Below are 17866 nucleotides of genomic sequence, written 5' to 3' on the forward strand. Positions count from 1 at the left end.
GAAGAGCAGAAAGCCTAGTTCGCATTCTTGTCGTCTTCCACGGCCCCTAGCGACAGTTTGACGAGTCCCTGCTGGGTGTTCCAGAGGGATCATGCCAGTAAGAAAGAGGGGAAACCCACTGTCGGAGGTGGAAGACTACTCAGAAGCCTTTTTCAAGTCAACAGTGCAGTATTCCTCCTGACACTGCTCGATGATCGTGCTCGTGTTTTAATTTCCAGGGGCTGCTGTCATTCATTCAAGGACTTCTCCCTCCTTCTGGAATACGAAAGGAAAAGTCTTTTTGTATTCCCTGCCGGTGCTGGATTACGTGAGGTCTCCTGATCTTCTTCTTGAGGTAGGAGCAGCAAGAAAGAGAAAAAGAAAGGTGGGGGGGAGGAACCAAACACGCTGCTGAGAGTTGCCTTTACCCTTGTCTTTGCTCCTCGACGCTTTCTTTTCCTGCCTCCTCCTTGCATGGACCTACTCGCCTCCTGGGTCTCCCTGCTGAGTCTTTCCTCTCCCGGAGTGCCCCAGGTCGTCCGCGCAAGCTTCCAACAGGCTAGCCTCGTCCTGCAGTCTCTGTCTTGCCAGTCACCGTGAAAACTGTCAGCATGGCACGGAAGGAGAATGGAAAAGGGGCCTGCAGAGGTCTGGGGTGTGAGCTCGCCGGGGCTCCTAGGGAGCACAAGCGGGCGCTGAGAGCCTGCACTGCTGGAGGGCCCCACGTTGTGCTTGCAAGCCGGGTCCGACCGAAGGCATTGGCTGCGGTTCACAGCAGAGCTGATTGGCCAAATCAGCTCTTCGTCCTCTGATGCTCACGGCAAGAATGAGAGCCAGGGCACCCTTCTCCACGTGAACGTAGTTTCTTCTTCTCCTTTCAGCCTGAAAATCATCCGGGAAACTGCTGGCCCTTCCCAGGAAGTCGGGGACACGTCTTCATCAAGCTGCCTGTGCCAATCATTCCCAGAGCCGTCACCATGGACCATGTTTCAGGGACAGCGTTCCATGGGGAGAGTATCTCCAGAGCTCCAAAGGACTTTGCCGTCTACGTAAGTGATTCCTCTAGAGTCGGGGGCGGGGGGTTGCGTAGCATTCGTAAGCGGGGGGTGAATACGGGTCAAAGAGTCCAGCGGCCTGCGGCTTCCTCCTGGCTCCCAGGAGAAACAAGCTCCTTGGAGTTGTATTCCTCTTTTATCCAATGTACCGCTCGAAAGGCAGCTTCTGGGGCAAGATGGAGCTCCAGGAGCCACAGGGAAAAGGAGCTGGCCCAGTGCGCGGTCCTAGACCTTCTTGGCTTCCAATCCCAGCGGGCATTTGTGATCCTCAGGTTACCCCCCTCTCACTGGGAACGTCTGCTGCTTTTCCGACTGGCAGCTTAGACTCGTTGAGTCGGCAAGTGTGGCACGCTACCTAGCTGCAGCTTCTCGTCTTCTCCTTGTGCTCATCTTCCTTGGACTACGGAGCTGAAATAATCCAGTACTTCACCGACCGAAGTCAAGTCTCCCCACGGTGTACCAAGCGCTCTTGTTTTCTCCACCCCCGTCTTTCTCTAGGGCATGAAGGAAGAACATGAGGAGCAGGGAACATTCCTGGGACAGTTCACTTTCCTGGCAGCGCTGAATCCCACTCAGACCTTCCAGCTGAAGGTACGGGGACCAAGAGGGAGGAGAACTCTAGGAGAGGAGGGGAGATGCGCTTGGCTGGGGAGAAGCTTCCCTGCCAGGGGGCTAGAGGCAGCCCTCTCCTTGAGCGTGTGCCACGCTGGCCTTTCTTCTGCTGTAACTTCCCAACGGCGTATGCCTGGACTGCCGCTCTTCTTCTCTTTCCTTTTGGGTTTAAGCTCTAGCGCTTACAACCACCGCCGTTGAAGCTGAAATCAGCTTGACTGTCTGGACTCCAGGTGCATACAAGTGGCCACATCCCGTAGTATGCACTACTACTGGCCTGCTAGTTAAAGACGAGAAATACTGGGCTTTCTGAGGATTCCGTTGTTGCTGGTAGCGAGTAGTGACAGGGAGGCCATTCGGTTTCAGTGGCTTCCTAGAGAAGGCGACGAGACATGATACTAACACCACTGGGTCTTCTGACTGTGGAAGCATGTGCCTCAAAGCAGGCGAGAAGAACTTGCCAATGTATTTGCTGAAGCTTCTGGTAGCTGCTTCTTCCTTTACTGTTCTTATGGCCAACTGAGGTAGAGCAGGATAAGAACGTCTTGACCATATAGGTCAAAAGACCTCGCAGGGCAGCCGGAAGTAAGCTGTTGAATGAGTCCGTCGCTGCGGCACTGCTCTGTCAGTAGTCAAAGGCCAGAGAGGAAAAGGCAACTCGTTTCTTCTTGTCATTTCAGGAGGAGCTCTCTGGGTTCGTGAATTACCTAAGGCTGCAAGTGCTGAGCAACTGGGGCCACCCGGACTACACCTGCCTGTATCGATTCAGGGTGCACGGTGATCCTCCCAAAGACGGGGGAAAGGTCTCAGTTTCACCTGGCAATAAATTCCATTAATTTTCACCAGGTCGAGTTCGAGTCTGTTTTGCCTGTGACGCTAACTGGTAAGAGAGCTCCCTGTCCTCCTCGCGACCCACGAGCTTATCGGAGGCTTCGCCGGAGGAAGAGGTGATGGAAAAGAGGACTGAGAACCGTCTCCGACAGATACCTTCATTGTTAATTCTAATCGAAGGCTGAACACATGTGCGGTTAAAGTACCACCGGCTGATAACCGGAAGACAGACTGAGAAGCAGGAATGCACTGTAAGAGTTTGGGTGCCCAGAACTGCGTAAGATGGGCTACCCACTCAAGACGGGGTAACTTAGAGTTCCGTATGTCCTGCCGAACTCAAGGCCCCTTTCCTAGAGGGGAACTCTGGCTCAAGCTGCCTCTGAATGGCCGTCGAGGGGCCTCAGCTGCTCCTGCTGGGCGTGCTGCGTTCCCAGGGCGGCGACACTCCCCCATGGCCTGCCGGGGGGATGTGCGTGTGTCCTCTCATAAACCTGGCTCTCAGCCAACACAGCACCCACTCTGGCAGAGCCATTTCTTTGTACAGTCTAGCTCTGGCCTTTTTTCATCTGTGATTGGGCAGGCTTCCTTTTCTCCTTTTGGGGATAAGGTAGCATGCTTTTGCCAAGTCTGCTAGTCGCTTGTTCGCGGAGAAAAGCAAAACCTAAGGTGTCTGTTATCGGGGAAGAGGGGCAGACTCCAGCCTCTGAAGAGAGCGTGTAGCAGCAAACATGCTCATAGTCGAGTACGCTCCTTTCCTCTCCTCTAAACACGTCTGCTGTCCCCTGGAATGGAGAGCGCGGTGCCTATGGCAACAACGAGAAATGAGAGTGCAAGGCACCCGCCACTTGTGCCCCTATGGCCCCTTGCCTTTCTCAGGCTGCAAGAAAAGAACCACCGACATGAACGTGAGCCCCCACGAGAGGAACGCTGAATGTACTTGGTGCCTGGCTTCAGTCACCTCAGGCGGCCTTCCTCGTACAGAGGGTCAAAAGCAGCGGCTAGGAAAGGTTTCTTGTAGCTCCCAAACCTGTTACTCTCCAGTGGGAATTCAAAGAGCTGACCCCTTGGTAGGAGACGTTCTGGTTTTGTAGGATTTCTTCCCTTGCGGAGAGGAGTGCAAAACCTGCTCCCTGGCAGGTTGGACTTTGCCTCCAAACGTGGCGCTGCCTTTTCTGTTGTGACATCTCCCACCGCCGTTGATGTCACAAAGCGTCGTCGGTGCTGAGGTAGACACAGCAGGGCATAAGATCGGGGTTGTCCCCGCGCCTTTGTCACTCTCGGTCTTGAGGGAACGGAGGTCGCAGAGTTTTTGGCTCGCTCCCGAGCAAGCAGGAGGCCTGGTGCCCGCACCTGAGCGGACATGGAGAGACAGCCACGGAAGGCCCACGATCTGAACGGGTATGTTTGAAAAATCCTCCTCTCCTTTCCCCAAGTGTATTTTCCACCTCACCAGCTGGGGTGGGTGGGGGGTGGACAGCGGAAGAACACGAGGGCAGCCTGAGAGCTCGGTCTGGAGGTGGTGGAAGGCAGCAGCAGTCTCTTCAGTCTCTTCACGAACGCCGGGACTAGGCCTAGAAAGCCTTTTGCCTCTGCAAAACGAGGGACGAGTCCATTTTGGATCGCACGGAGGGAGTCCCAAACGGTTGCCCAGATACATCCTGCCGCAGTAATTGCGAGAGCTCAGCACAGTCCTGTACTGCGCTCTGCAGGATGGGTTATGTCCCTGAGCTTTCTTGGTTTTCCTTCCGACGCGAACCAGAAGGACACCACTGTTTCTTCTGTTGGCAGTGGATTTGCCTTGTGCTCCTGGCAGAGGAGGCTTCCTTCAGAAACCTGCTCAGCTCCTCACCAGTGGTCTGCCTTAGGAAAAGGAGCACAAGATGCTCTGAGGGGGTGCAAGAAGTTTCCCAGTAAAACAAAAGGGGACTGTTTATTCCTGATGAAGTGTACGCTGTAAGCCTTTCGAGAGCCTCCTAGAACAGGCAGGAGGAGTTTCCGTCTTGCAGAGCGGTGTGTGCTGTCTCTTGGCAGATCAGGCTTCAGGGGAGCAGGGCCTAGCCACCAGGGTGTTTCTTTGGCGTTTCCGTGGTTGCCCATGGCTTGCCAGCATGCATTTACATTCAGCGCTCCCTCCCTCCCTCTCTCCCTCCCTCCCTCCCTCCCTCTTTAGCCAGGCTGCATTTGTTTACCCAGTCTGCATTTGTCTGCCTTTATGCCAAGAAAAGGGCCAGTGCTAAGCTGGCTGCTAAAGAAATGCTGCTAGAGGGGAGACACACAACCCCCGCCACCTTGCAGGCTGTTGAACGGTAGGGGTACAGGCTGAACGTTTTCTTGAGAGGGGGTGGAGAACAGTATTAGCACAAGTACCGATCGGATGGTGGGCAGGAGAAACAGGCGTTCATTCTGTCCCTTCCATTTCCCAGGAATCCCTCGCCACCCCCACAGACGGGAAGTATGGCCACAGCTTTTGTTGCAACTCCTTCTCCTGTTCCGGAGTCAAGCTTGAGCCCTTCGTCCCTAACGAAACAGTGCCAATCGCTGCCGTGCCAAGTGCCCCACTGGTGCAGTTGGTGACAAGTCCACCACTGACTCGAGCTTGTGCAGGACCGAGCCAATCCTCACGCCAGGAACGCCAGGTCCAAGACCTGCACTCCCTCCTGCTGCTCTCGCGTCTGCTGCTGAAGTGCACGAGTACCGCCAGCTTCACCATCCTTTTCCTCCTTGCTGCTCCGCAGGAAAAGGAAGGCTCTGAAGACAGTGACCCTGGCGCTGCTTGTCGGTCTGGTCTCTTTCGGTGAGTCTCTGTAGAGCTCAGACCTGAGGATGGTGCTTTAGGAGGTCCCCAGGGCTCCACTCTGCCCTGCTCCGTTTCCCCTGCTGTGGCCAGAGGAGCCCAGCTAAGAGCAGAAAGTCCCCGACAGAGGTGTGCCAGTCCCCCCTGCTTCAGAGGAACGGGTGTGGGGGCCAGCAAGGGGTGGCCTGCCTTCCCCAGGAGGGCTAAGCCAGTTCTCTTAAGCCGTGGGAGAGGCGGTGGCTAGCCTCGCCTGCCCCAGGAGGTTGAGAAGCTTCTGCAGGACGAGGAGCATATTCCAGGGGAGGGAATGGCCATCTGTCGGGCTGTACGGCTGTACGGCTGTCTGTACGGCTCCAGCCCGTACGCCATCATGACCTCTTTGAAAGACTACAAGAGGAGAGACAACTGTGGCACCTGGGAGAGACACGGAAAGGGCAGCGGGCAGCCCGAGGCGTAACCCAGCCTTAGACCAAGTTCTAAGTGTAAGGAGAGCTTTGGTGTATGTCTGACAGGTGTTTATCACGTGGGACAGCTTGGCGAAGAAAGCCTCCGGAGGACTGCAGCAGAATGCCGGGCCTACCTCTCCTCCTATGTTCGGCCTCTCCAAGAGCAGGTGACATTTACGTTTCTTCAGATCAAGACTGGTTCTGCCAGCGTAACTCCAGGGCATAAAGTGCCACTCATTAAAAGCCTGCGGCTAGGGCTAGGCACGGTAGCCACCCTGGCAGGTCATTCAGGTGAAGGTCAACTGGGCCGAACACCCGTGTCTCCGCAGTTCGTGGCGTTGCCCACAGCTGATAAAGAACAATTAGGCCGATTTGGCAGACTTGGGCCTGCACGGGTTTCAGCAGAGCACTGGCTTGCGTGTGAAGACTTGAGTCCTTGGGTTTTGATCGGTATTAGAGTCCTGCTGCCCCAGCCTTCAACGTGCCAACCACTGCAAAAATTCCTTTGCGGGCACGTAATTCGGCAAGCAGCTTCATAGCAATGGACCTTCTCAGGGTGGTATCGAGAAAGGACCTGTAATCAAGCCACCCTTGGAAGTGTAGCAGGAACCTGCCCGATAGTAGTCCAGCTGCCTAGGAAGACGGGAAACTGAAGGAATACGTAGAAGAGCTTGCACGCACCTCTTGACCTATCGCATGAATGCCTGGCAAAAGGTAGAAGGCTTTGTAGGAAAGGTGATGTTTAACTGGAAGCCGTGCCCAAGTCAAAGAGGGGAGGCTTTCTGGAAGAAGACAATGCCCAATGGGCATCTGTCTTGCCTGCCGGTCCACGGTGGTGTTTTCACAGTGTACGCTAGTGGAGCACCCGAGCACAAATAGGCATGGTGTCTGTAACTCTTTGTTTCCCGTGGCTGTACAGAGACTGTCGTTGTGCGCTGCCTTCCTTTCTGCAGAAGGCCTGTTTCTGTTTGGAGTGACTGTTCCCTTTATTGTCGTTCCAGGAGCGCTTGCACCTCCCTGGAGGGGACTGGAAGACTCAGGGGTAAGCACGATTTCCCCTTGACTAGACGGTTCTTTAGAGGAGCTCTGCCCCTCGGCCCCAGCAGGACGTTGTTTATGTCCTGTCTCACACAAACTTCACCTGGCACGGCTCCCTGAGCGTCTCCCATTGCCCTTTCTTCCCTTCTGCCAAACGGTCAGCTATAGCTCCCCACGTCCATTAGAGGACTGGGGCCACCCATCCGTCCACCCTTTCGCTTGGGCTGGGCTGTTCGCAGCTCCACCTTTCTAACGCCTGAGAAGGGGAATGGTAGCCTTCTCCGTCCTGCACCCGTTTCTCTCCCTTGGTGCTTGGGAGCAGCTGCTAGGAGACACCTCTGCGTTCTTCCATTGCTGGGCTGCCATAGAAAGCCCCTGCAAGCAGCATTGCCCCCTCGAAGGAGAGGAGAGGCCAAGGGAAAGAGAGTCTTCTCCAGTGTAGCAGCAGTTGCCCGTGAAGACCTTTGCAGGGGGGCAAGGTTCAAGGACTGAGGGCAGCCTTGGAACTGCCCCTGTCAAGCCGAGAGGGAGGGCAGAAGTGTATTTCTCGAGCAAGCAGAAGAGGCTAGCCGAGGCAAGGACCATGTTATGCTAAGAAAGGAGAAGAGGGAGCAGCAGGAGAGAGGTGGAGGAAAAAACGGAGGGCCGAGATACTGGCAAGCAAGCGCAGGAAAGGCAAGCAGGGCGGAGGGCTCCAAGACTGATCCAGGAGAGCTCTCCCTCCCCTGTCTGCCTTAGATCGTGTCTCACTAATCTGTCCCTCAGGCAGGGAAGGAAAAGGAAGGAAGTGGTGAGAGAGGGGCAGAGGAACGCTGCGGTCACTATTAACCAGCACCATTTGATGGGCCGTTGGAGAGGGGCGTGCTGTAGGCAAAACGCTGCTTCTGATCTGAGTGGGAAGGGAGGAGATTTTGGAGAGTGCCCCAGAGGACTGAGCAGTCCAAGGCTGTGGAGCAAGGGGAGAGAATTGAAGGAGCGGGGCAGGGTGATTCAGTAGGAGCAGTGTTGGGGGAGGGGAACAAAGAGCAAAACAGGGGAGAGAGCTGTTGCTGAGAAGCAGCATCTGGCAACGGCAACCGCTTTCCCTTGCTCTTGGTGTGTCTTGCAGCCTTCCCTGTTTATGTCTGAGCTGCACGCGTAGCAGGAATTGGGAGATTAGGCTGGGCAAACATACGCGGGATCGGCATGCTATGCCCCTGTTGGCTACCTCTTAACTCGCAGCAGCCTGCCTTGAGACATCTTTCAAAAGAAAAAACTGCGCACCTCTTGTTTCTGTTGGCATTTGCTATAGGAACTGCCCCCTGCCCCCCTTCAAATCTGCTCTGGCATGGCTTTGATGATACGTTGGCACTTGTACTAGGGAAAAAGATGGCTTTGGGCGTTTGAGAGCTTCAGCAGTTCCCCAAAATGTACCCAGGCAGCCGGGAAGCAGCTTCTCAGCCTGAAGCTCTGAGAACTTTGGAACTAACTCTCCCAACCGCTTCAGACGTGGTTACCCTGCCAGTCATCCAGAGCCAGGCTTCTGGCCTCGCTCACATTCCCACGGCGTCCGAGAGGCCAGCCACGACAGATAGAGTCTCCCCGTTGCTCACTTCTTCTAGGCCAGCAGGGGACGAGTTAGGAGAAGCACTGAGCGAAACCCTGACCCTGCCAGAACAGCTACGCAAGCTCCAGGAAGAGCTTCATCACCTGCGCTGGAGCGTGAAGGATGTCGCCGAGCGTGCTCTCCAGGAAGCCCTGAAGCAGGCTAAGCTCCCAGGCTTTACCGGATGGGTAAGGGCACACTGCAGAAGGCTCTACTCAGAGGTTTCTTTCTTCCCTCCGGCATGTATCCTACTACAGTTCCCTGTCATAGCTAGCCAAAAGGCCAGTGCTGCTGGAACAAGTGCTGTGCATTGCCACACTTCCTTTTCCTGTTGCTCCACACTTCCTTCTGGGGGAAGAGAGAGCCGTGACGGGAACGACAGTTGTCTTAGGTGTACCTTCCTCTCCGTCCACATCTCGGGTCCTCCTCAAGGGAGGAGCGGAAGGAAAGAATGGTCTCAGCAGTCCAGAGTTACCCCAGTCCCATCTCAGGCCCAGAAGGCTTGTCTGTCCGTGCTGCCCGGCATGGGGCATCTCCACAGGAAAAGCCCGTTCCCGCAGCTTCAGCATTCAGAGCATTGGAGTGAGCAGCCCCTCCACTCTGATGCCCGTCAATCAGAGTAGAGCAAACTTGCGAGGTTTCCGGGCAATTCCGGCGTTCCTTACATCTGAGTTTAACCTTGTCCCAGTTCACCTTGGCTGGCCGGCCTTGCAGGGGAGCTGCTTGCCCCGTTCCTTTTCCTTCTAACAGGCGCTCTCCTTTGTGTTCCTTCCCAGGCTGTTCAAGACATCATCAATCAAGTCTTGGAGAAGCTGGAAGAAAACCAAGTCCCGATGCCTGATTATGCCCTCAAATCATCAGGTGCCGTGAGACTGTAGAAACCAAGCAGTTCCAAAGCGCTCCCTGTCCAGCTTGACAAGACCGGCATTTGAACGTGCCCAGTGGTAGGAGAGAAGGGGCGAGAAGTCAAGGGCCACCTCATGCCCTGAAAATGTACCCGCTGACAGGCTCTGTAAGGGGCCGGAGCGCATGTGAAGAGCAGAAAGCCTAGTTCGCATTCTTGTCGTCTTCCACGGCCCCTAGCGACAGTTTGACGAGTCCCTGCTGGGTGTTCCAGAGGGATCATGCCAGTAAGAAAGAGGGGAAACCCACTGTCGGAGGTGGAAGACTACTCAGAAGCCTTTTTCAAGTCAACAGTGCAGTATTCCTCCTGACACTGCTCGATGATCGTGCTCGTGTTTTAATTTCCAGGGGCTGCTGTCATTCATTCAAGGACTTCTCCCTCCTTCCGGAATACGAAAGGAAAAGTCTTTTTGTATTCCCTGCCGGTGCTGGATTACGTGAGGTCTCCTGATCTTCTTCTTGAGGTAGGAGCAGCAAGAAAGAGAAAAAGAAAGGTGGGGGGGAGGAACCAAACACGCTGCTGAGAGTTGCCTTTACCCTTGTCTTTGCTCCTCGACGCTTTCTTTTCCTGCCTCCTCCTTGCATGGACCTACTCGCCTCCTGGGTCTCCCTGCTGAGTCTTTCCTCTCCCGGAGTGCCCCAGGTCGTCCGCGCAAGCTTCCAACAGGCTAGCCTCGTCCTGCAGTCTCTGTCTTGCCAGTCACCGTGAAAACTGTCAGCATGGCACGGAAGGAGAATGGAAAAGGGGCCTGCAGAGGTCTGGGGTGTGAGCTCGCCGGGGCTCCTAGGGAGCACAAGCGGGCGCTGAGAGCCTGCACTGCTGGAGGGCCCCACGTTGTGCTTGCAAGCCGGGTCCGACCGAAGGCATTGGCTGCGGTTCACAGCAGAGCTGATTGGCCAAATCAGCTCTTCGTCCTCTGATGCTCACGGCAAGAATGAGAGCCAGGGCACCCTTCTCCACGTGAACGTAGTTTCTTCTTCTCCTTTCAGCCTGAAAATCATCCGGGAAACTGCTGGCCCTTCCCAGGAAGTCGGGGACATGTCTTCATCAAGCTGCCTGTGCCAATCATTCCCAGAGCCGTCACCATGGACCATGTTTCAGGGACAGCGTTCCATGGGGAGAGTATCTCCAGAGCTCCAAAGGACTTTGCCGTCTACGTAAGTGATTCCTCTAGAGTCGGGGGCGGGGGGTTGCGTAGCATTCGTAAGCGGGGGGTGAATACGGGTCAAAGAGTCCAGCGGCCTGCGGCTTCCTCCTGGCTCCCAGGAGAAACAAGCTCCTTGGAGTTGTATTCCTCTTTTATCCAATGTACCGCTCGAAAGGCAGCTTCTGGGGCAAGATGGAGCTCCAGGAGCCACAGGGAAAAGGAGCTGGCCCAGTGCGCGGTCCTAGACCTTCTTGGCTTCCAATCCCAGCGGGCATTTGTGATCCTCAGGTTACCCCCCTCTCACTGGGAACGTCTGCTGCTTTTCTGACTGGCAGCTTAGACTCGTTGAGTCGGCAAGTGTGGCACGCTACCTAGCTGCAGCTTCTCGTCTTCTCCTTGTACTCATCTTCCTTGGACTACGGAGCTGAAATAAACCAGTACTTCACCGACCGAAGTCAAGTCTCCCCACGGTGTACCAAGCGCTCTTGTTTTCTCCACCCCCGTCTTTCTCTAGGGCATGAAGGAAGAACATGAGGAGCAGGGAACATTCCTGGGACAGTTCACTTTCCTGGCAGCGCTGAATCCCACTCAGACCTTCCAGCTGAAGGTACGGGGACCAAGAGGGAGGAGAACTCTAGGAGAGGAGGGGAGATGCGCTTGGCTGGGGAGAAGCTTCCCTGCCAGGGGGCTAGAGGCAGCCCTCTCCTTGAGCGTGTGCCACGCTGGCCTTTCTTCTGCTGTAACTTCCCAACGGCGTATGCCTGGACTGCCGCTCTTCTTCTCTTTCCTTTTGGGTTTAAGCTCTAGCGCTTACAACCGCCGCCGTTGAAGCTGAAATCAGCTTGACTGTCTGGACTCCAGGTGCATACAAGTGGCCACATCCCGTAGTATGCACTACTACTGGCCTGCTAGTTAAAGACGAGAAATACTGGGCTTTCTGAGGATTCCGTTGTTGCTGGTAGCGAGTAGTGACAGGGAGGCCATTCGGTTTCAGTGGCTTCCTAGAGAAGGCGACGAGACATGATACTAACACCACTGGGTCTTCTGACTGTGGAAGCATGTGCCTCAAAGCAGGCGAGAAGAACTTGCCAATGTATTTGCTGAAGCTTCTGGTAGCTGCTTCTTCCTTTACTGTTCTTATGGCCAACTGAGGTAGAGCAGGATAAGAACGTCTTGACCACCATAGGTCAAAAGACCTCGCAGGGCAGCCGGAAGTAAGCTGTTGAATGAGTCCGTCGCTGCGGCACTGCTCTGTCAGTAGTCAAAGGCCAGAGAGGAAAAGGCAACTCGTTTCTTCTTGTCATTTCAGGAGGAGCTCTCTGGGTTCGTGAATTACCTAAGGCTGCAAGTGCTGAGCAACTGGGGCCACCCGGACTACACCTGCCTGTATCGATTCAGGGTGCACGGTGATCCTCCCAAAGACGGGGGAAAGGTCTCAGTTTCACCTGGCAATAAATTCCATTAATTTTCACCAGGTCGAGTTCGAGTCTGTTTTGCCTGTGACGCTAACTGGTAAGAGAGCTCCCTGTCCTCCTCGCGACCCACGAGCTTATCGGAGGCTTCGCTGGAGGAAGAGGTGATGGAAAAGAGGACTGAGAACCGTCTCCGACAGATACCTTCATTGTTAATTCTAATCGAAGGCTGAACACATGTGCGGTTAAAGTACCACCGGCTGATAACCGGAAGACAGACTGAGAAGCAGGAATGCACTGTAAGAGTTTGGGTGCCCAGAACTGCGTAAGATGGGCTACCCACTCAAGACGGGGTAACTTAGAGTTCCGTATGTCCTGCCGAACTCAAGGCCCCTTTCCTAGAGGGGAACTCTGGCTCAAGCTGCCTCTGAATGGCCGTCGAGGGGCCTCAGCTGCTCCTGCTGGGCGTGCTGCGTTCCCAGGGCGGCGACACTCCCCCATGGCCTGCCGGGGGGATGTGCGTGTGTCCTCTCATAAACCTGGCTCTCAGCCAACACAGCACCCACTCTGGCAGAGCCATTTCTTTGTACAGTCTAGCTCTGGCCTTTTTTCATCTGTGATTGGGCAGGCTTCCTTTTCTCCTTTTGGGGATAAGGTAGCATGCTTTTGCCAAGTCTGCTAGTCGCTTGTTCGCGGAGAAAAGCAAAACCTAAGGTGTCTGTTATCGGGGAAGAGGGGCAGACTCCAGCCTCTGAAGAGAGCGTGTAGCAGCAAACATGCTCATAGTCGAGTACGCTCCTTTCCTCTCCTCTAAACACGTCTGCTGTCCCCTGGAATGGAGAGCGCGGTGCCTATGGCAACAACGAGAAATGAGAGTGCAAGGCACCCGCCACTTGTGCCCCTATGGCCCCTTGCCTTTCTCAGGCTGCAAGAAAAGAACCACCGACATGAACGTGAGCCCCCACGAGAGGAACGCTGAATGTACTTGGTGCCTGGCTTCAGTCACCTCAGGCGGCCTTCCTCGTACAGAGGGTCAAAAGCAGCGGCTAGGAAAGGTTTCTTGTAGCTCCCAAACCTGTTACTCTCCAGTGGGAATTCAAAGAGCTGACCCTTGGTAGGAGACGTTCTGGTTTTGTAGGATTTCTTCCCTTGCGGAGAGGAGTGCAAAACCTGCTCCCTGGCAGGTTGGACTTTGCCTCCAAACGTGGCGCTGCCTTTTCTGTTGTGACATCTCCCACCGCCGTTGATGTCACAAAGCGTCGTCGGTGCTGAGGTAGACACAGCAGGGCATAAGATCGGGGTTGTCCCCGCGCCTTTGTCACTCTCGGTCTTGAGGGAACGGAGGTCGCAGAGTTTTTGGCTCGCTCCCGAGCAAGCAGGAGGCCTGGTGCCCGCACCTGAGCGGACATGGAGAGACAGCCACGGAAGGCCCACGATCTGAACGGGTATGTTTGAAAAATCCTCCTCTCCTTTCCCCAAGTGTATTTTCCACCTCACCAGCTGGGGTGGGTGGGGGGTGGACAGCGGAAGAACACGAGGGCAGCCTGAGAGCTCGGTCTGGAGGTGGTGGAAGGCAGCAGCAGTCTCTTCAGTCTCTTCACGAACGCCGGGACTAGGCCTAGAAAGCCTTTTGCCTCTGCAAAACGAGGGACGAGTCCATTTTGGATCGCACAGAGGGAGTCCCAGACGGTTGCCCAGATACATCCTGCCGCAGTAATTGCGAGAGCTCAGCACAGTCCTGTACTGCGCTCTGCAGGATGGGTTATGTCCCTGAGCTTTCTTGGTTTTCCTTCCGACGCGAACCAGAAGGACACCACTGTTTCCTCTGTTGGCAGTGGATTTGCCTTGTGCTCCTGGCAGAGGAGGCTTCCTTCAGAAACCTGCTCAGCTCCTCACCAGTGGTCTGCCTTAGGAAAAGGAGCACAAGATGCTCTGAGGGGGTGCAAGAAGTTTCCCAGTAAAACAAAAGGGGACTGTTTATTCCTGATGAAGTGTACGCTGTAAGCCTTTCGAGAGCCTCCTAGAACAGGCAGGAGGAGTTTCCGTCTTGCAGAGCGGTGTGTGCTGTCTCTTGGCAGATCAGGCTTCAGGGGAGCAGGGCCTAGCCACCAGGGTGTTTCTTTGGCGTTTCCGTGGTTGCCCATGGCTTGCCAGCATGCATTTACATTCAGCGCTCCCTCCCTCCCTCTCTCCCTCCCTCCCTCCCTCCCTCTTTAGCCAGGCTGCATTTGTTTACCCAGTCTGCATTTGTCTGCCTTTATGCCAAGAAAAGGGCCAGTGCTAAGCTGGCTGCTAAAGAAATGCTGCTAGAGGGGAGACACACAACCCCCGCCACCTTGCAGGCTGTTGAACGGTAGGGGTACAGGCTGAACGTTTTCTTGAGAGGGGGTGGAGAACAGTATTAGCACAAGTACCGATCGGATGGTGGGCAGGAGAAACAGGCGTTCATTCTGTCCCTTCCATTTCCCAGGAATCCCTCGCCACCCCCACAGACGGGAAGTATGGCCACAGCTTTTGTTGCAACTCCTTCTCCTGTTCCGGAGTCAAGCTTGAGCCCTTCGTCCCTAACGAAACAGTGCCAATCGCTGCCGTGCCAAGTGCCCCACTGGTGCAGTTGGTGACAAGTCCACCACTGACTCGAGCTTGTGCAGGACCGAGCCAATCCTCACGCCAGGAACGCCAGGTCCAAGACCTGCACTCCCTCCTGCTGCTCTCGCGTCTGCTGCTGAAGTGCACGAGTACCGCCGGCCTCACCATCCTTTTCCTCCTTGCTGCTCCGCAGGAAAAGGAAGGCTCTGAAGACAGTGACCCTGGCGCTGCTTGTCGGTCTGGTCTCTTTCGGTGAGTCTCTGTAGAGCTCAGACCTGAGGATGGTGCTTTAGGAGGTCCCCAGGGCTCCACTCTGCCCTGCTCCGTTTCCCCTGCTGTGGCCAGAGGAGCCCAGCTAAGAGCAGAAAGTCCCCGACAGAGGTGTGCCAGTCCCCCCTGCTTCAGAGGAACGGGTGTGGGGGCCAGCAAGGGGTGGCCTGCCTTCCCCAGGAGGGCTAAGCCAGTTCTCTTAAGCCGTGGGAGAGGCGGTGGCTAGCCTCGCCTGCCCCAGGAGGTTGAGAAGCTTCTGCAGGACGAGGAGCATATTCCAGGGGAGGGAATGGCCATCTGTCGGGCTGTACGGCTGTACGGCTGTCTGTACGGCTCCAGCCCGTACGCCATCATGACCTCTTTGAAAGACTACAAGAGGAGAGACAACTGTGGCACCTGGGAGAGACACGGAAAGGGCAGCGGGCAGCCTGAGGCGTAACCCAGCCTTAGACCAAGTTCTAAGTGTAAGGAGAGCTTTGGTGTATGTCTGACAGGTGTTTATCACGTGGGACAGCTTGGCGAAGAAAGCCTCCGGAGGACTGCAGCAGAATGCCGGGCCTACCTCTCCTCCTATGTTCGGCCTCTCCAAGAGCAGGTGACATTTACGTTTCTTCAGATCAAGACTGGTTCTGCCAGCGTAACTCCAGGGCATAAAGTGCCACTCATTAAAAGCCTGCGGCTAGGGCTAGGCACGGTAGCCACCCTGGCAGGTCATTCAGGTGAAGGTCAACTGGGCCGAACACCCGTGTCTCCGCAGTTCGTGGCGTTGCCCACAGCTGATAAAGAACAATTAGGCCGATTTGGCAGACTTGGGCCTGCACGGGTTTCAGCAGAGCACTGGCTTGCGTGTGAAGACTTGAGTCCTTGGGTTTTGATCGGTATTAGAGTCCTGCTGCCCCAGCCTTCAACGTGCCAACCACTGCAAAAATTCCTTTGCGGGCACGTAATTCGGCAAGCAGCTTCATAGCAATGGACCTTCTCAGGGTGGTATCGAGAAAGGACCTGTAATCAAGCCACCCTTGGAAGTGTAGCAGGAACCTGCCCGATAGTAGTCCAGCTGCCTAGGAAGACGGGAAACTGAAGGAATACGTAGAAGAGCTTGCACGCACCTCTTGACCTATCGCATGAATGCCTGGCAAAAGGTAGAAGGCTTTGTAGGAAAGGTGATGTTTAACTGGAAGCCGTGCCCAAGTCAAAGAGGGGAGGCTTTCTGGAAGAAGACAATGCCCAATGGGCATCTGTCTTGCCTGCCGGTCCACGGTGGTGTTTTCACAGTGTACGCTAGTGGAGCACCCGAGCACAAATAGGCATGGTGTCTGTAACTCTTTGTTTCCCGTGGCTGTACAGAGACTGTCGTTGTGCGCTGCCTTCCTTTCTGCAGAAGGCCTGTTTCTGTTTGGAGTGACTGTTCCCTTTATTGTCGTTCCAGGAGCGCTTGCACCTCCCTGGAGGGGACTGGAAGACTCAGGGGTAAGCACGATTTCCCCTTGACTAGACGGTTCTTTAGAGGAGCTCTGCCCCTCGGCCCCAGCAGGACGTTGTTTATGTCCTGTCTCACACAAACTTCACCTGGCACGGCTCCCTGAGCGTCTCCCATTGCCCTTTCTTCCCTTCTGCCAAACGGTCAGCTATAGCTCCCCACGTCCATTAGAGGACTGGGGCCACCCATCCGTCCACCCTTTCGCTTGGGCTGGGCTGTTCGCAGCTCCACCTTTCTAACGCCTGAGAAGGGGAATGGTAGCCTTCTCCGTCCTGCACCCGTTTCTCTCCCTTGGTGCTTGGGAGCAGCTGCTAGGAGACACCTCTGCGTTCTTCCATTGCTGGGCTGCCATAGAAAGCCCCTGCAAGCAGCATTGCCCCCTCGAAGGAGAGGAGAGGCCAAGGGAAAGAGAGTCTTCTCCAGTGTAGCAGCAGTTGCCCGTGAAGACCTTTGCAGGGGGGCAAGGTTCAAGGACTGAGGGCAGCCTTGGAACTGCCCCTGTCAAGCCGAGAGGGAGGGCAGAAGTGTATTTCTCGAGCAAGCAGAAGAGGCTAGCCGAGGCAAGGACCATGTTATGCTAAGAAAGGAGAAGAGGGAGCAGCAGGAGAGAGGTGGAGGAAAAAACGGAGGGCCGAGATACTGGCAAGCAAGCGCAGGAAAGGCAAGCAGGGCGGAGGGCTCCAAGACTGATCCAGGAGAGCTCTCCCTCCCCTGTCTGCCTTAGATCGTGTCTCACTAATCTGTCCCTCAGGCAGGGAAGGAAAAGGAAGGAAGTGGTGAGAGAGGGGCAGAGGAACGCTGCGGTCACTATTAACCAGCACCATTTGATGGGCCGTTGGAGAGGGGCGTGCTGTAGGCAAAACGCTGCTTCTGATCTGAGTGGGAAGGGAGGAGATTTTGGAGAGTGCCCCAGAGGACTGAGCAGTCCAAGGCTGTGGAGCAAGGGGAGAGAATTGAAGGAGCGGGGCAGGGTGATTCAGTAGGAGCAGTGTTGGGGGAGGGGAACAAAGAGCAAAACAGGGGAGAGAGCTGTTGCTGAGAAGCAGCATCTGGCAACGGCAACCGCTTTCCCTTGCTCTTGGTGTGTCTTGCAGCCTTCCCTGTTTATGTCTGAGCTGCACGCGTAGCAGGAATTGGGAGATTAGGCTGGGCAAACATACGCGGGATCGGCATGCTATGCCCCTGTTGGCTACCTCTTAACTCGCAGCAGCCTGCCTTGAGACATCTTTCAAAAGAAAAAACTGCGCACCTCTTGTTTCTGTTGGCATTTGCTATAGGAACTGCCCCCTGCCCCCCTTCAAATCTGCTCTGGCATGGCTTTGATGATACGTTGGCACTTGTACTAGGGAAAAAGATGGCTTTGGGCGTTTGAGAGCTTCAGCAGTTCCCCAAAATGTACCCAGGCAGCCGGGAAGCAGCTTCTCAGCCTGAAGCTCTGAGAACTTTGGAACTAACTCTCCCAACCGCTTCAGACGTGGTTACCCTGCCAGTCATCCAGAGCCAGGCTTCTGGCCTCGCTCACATTCCCACGGCGTCCGAGAGGCCAGCCACGACAGATAGAGTCTCCCCGTTGCTCACTTCTTCTAGGCCAGCAGGGGACGAGTTAGGAGAAGCACTGAGCGAAACCCTGACCCTGCCAGAACAGCTACGCAAGCTCCAGGAAGAGCTTCATCACCTGCGCTGGAGCGTGAAGGATGTCGCCGAGCGTGCTCTCCAGGAAGCCC

This window comes from Aptenodytes patagonicus, unplaced genomic scaffold, assembly GCF_965638725.1.
Source record: "Aptenodytes patagonicus unplaced genomic scaffold, bAptPat1.pri.cur scaffold_90, whole genome shotgun sequence".
Lineage (NCBI taxonomy): Eukaryota > Metazoa > Chordata > Aves > Sphenisciformes > Spheniscidae > Aptenodytes > Aptenodytes patagonicus.